We start from the raw sequence: 2272 nt of genomic DNA, 5'->3' as shown, positions 1-2272 counted from the left end.
TCAGTGCTTAAGCCCTACAAAAAAATTCGAGCGAATCAAAAATAGGACTTTGAGAAAAGTTTGAATTCATTTTGGCCTGTGACGTTACAAATTTTCCATTTGTCATGAAACTGGAAAAAAAAAGGACAGATTTTTATGTGATATGCGAATATCTCATCCAATTACCTTTAAAACTTCTCAGGCGATAATATGATAACGAAATTTACGAGCGACTTTAAAGTACATATACTGCCGAAACAAGTACATACATGTATATAAAAATGTGGAAGGCTTCACTGTTTCGCGTGTCATCCTTGCGCAGGGGCCATGATAATCTCTGTACCGTTCCAGTTTTAGTATATGTATTGCGTTAAATTTCCAGTGCTGGTGCATTTTGCGATACTGTTCTCCATGAGGTAACTAGAGAATTTTTTTTCAGATTGGCTTCAAACTTTCAGTGCTGGTGTTTCTTAGAGAAAGGTTTGAATTAGTTTTGAACTGTGTAGGTCCTATTTTTGCCATTTTTATGGAAGAAATTGGAATATTTGTTGCCATGCGGTAACTTGTGAATGCCTTTTCTGACTTGTATCAAATTTTCAATGTTAAATAGACCCCTGGCTGCCTTCAAGACCCTTGGCTGCCTTCAAGACCCCTGGCTACCTTCAAGACCCATGGCTGCCTTCAAGACCCCTAGCTACCTTCAAGACCCCTGGCTGCCTTCAAGACCCCTGGCTGTCTTCAAGACCCCTGGCTACCTTCAAGACCCCTGGCTGTCTTCAAGACCCCTGGCTGCCTTCAAGACCCTTGGCTGCCTTCAAGACCCCTGGCTACCTTCAAGACCCCTGGCTGTCTTCAAGACCCCTGGCTACCTTCAAGACCCCTGGCTGCCTTCAAGACGGAGCTGGACAGATAACTAAAATCGGTGCCGAATCAGCCGGGTTGTGGTTCGTACGTTGGACTACGTGTGGCCAGCAGTAACAGCCTAGTTGATCAGGCCCTGACCTGCCGGCAGGCCTGGTCATGGATCAGGCTACGGGGGCGTTGATCTCAGGAATACCCTCCAGGTAATCTCCAGGTATCACAGTTGCAAGAAAATTGATAGAATGGATAACTAGAACGTACAAGAAATGCCAATCCAGTAATTATACTCTTTAAGTCATTCTTTTTCTCTAGACTGGAATGTTGCTGCACACTAACAGCCCCTTTGAAAGCAGGCAAAAATTGCAGAGCGGGAGAATATACAGACGACTTTCACTACTCTTATAAATTCATTCAGTCCTCTAAATTATTGGGAACGTCTGAAATCCCTAGAATTGTACAGTTCCAGGGAGGCCCTAGAACTGTACAGTTCCAGGGAGGCCCTAGAACTGTACAGTTCCAGGAAGTCCCTGGAACTCTACTCCCTGGAATGTAGGCAAAATAAGATATATCATAACTAATACTTGGAAAATTCAGAAGGGATTGATCCCAAAGCTGCACACCGAAGTCACGCCTTAAGAGAGCAAGTTGCTTGGCAAGATGTATCCAGTGAAAAGCAGTGTTGCAACGAATACACTAAGAGATATAACTCAAGTTTTCAGTATCATACCTTTATACGTAAGTTGAATTATCAACAGATCCTCGGCTGTCTTCAAGAAGGAACCGGTTACGTTCCTCAGATTAATTCCTGAAGAGCCAGCCTGTGGTACCTAAGTTGGACTGCGAGTGGCTAACACGAACAGCCTGGTTGATCAAGCCATCAACCATATGGTCTGGTCTGGGACGGAGCCACGGGGGTGATGACCCCCCACCCCCGAATCATATTCAGGTAACACCTTCAGTTAACCGGTCAGTTGGTTAATTGGGTTTAAAGCCTGTCGAATACACAAAGATTCATTAAGGCTGCGTATATGTAACCTTGCCTGTTACAATATGAAAAACAGATAAAATGTAAGGTTTTAGGTGACAGGAATAACAAATGAGGTAAGGGAAAATGAAGAGAACCGAGGTCAGGCATAAACTAAAGATCAGGTAATGAGGAAGAGTAAAGGAGAAGTAGACCCCCCCCCATTTCCTCCCCTACACCCCACTCCTCTCCACCACAAAACTCCTCTTCCCACCCCCTTTCCTCCACCCTCTCCCTTGTCCTTCCCCTCCTCCATGCCGCTCCCTTCTTTCATTCCACCACACCACCACCCCACCCCGTCTTTAATCATCCCCTCCCCTCCCCTCCCCCGCCTATAACACACCAATTCCCTTTATACTGATATTCCCTTATCCAGTTTGAGTATTCTGAAGGATGCAGAAGCCTGAG

The 2272-nt window shown here is 45.1% G+C and overlaps 1 pseudogene; it reads right to left on the bottom strand.

The window, feature by feature from the left end:
• Positions 1–256: 256 nt before the first annotated feature.
• Positions 257–357, bottom strand: LOC128704318 (U6 spliceosomal RNA; annotated as a pseudogene).
• Between the last annotated feature and the right edge of the window lie 1915 nt (positions 358–2272).

Source organism: Cherax quadricarinatus, chromosome 20, assembly GCF_038502225.1.
Source record: "Cherax quadricarinatus isolate ZL_2023a chromosome 20, ASM3850222v1, whole genome shotgun sequence".
NCBI lineage: Eukaryota > Metazoa > Arthropoda > Malacostraca > Decapoda > Parastacidae > Cherax > Cherax quadricarinatus.
Note: the sequence above shows the minus strand (reverse complement) of the source record. Positions and strands in the feature narration are given on the sequence as shown.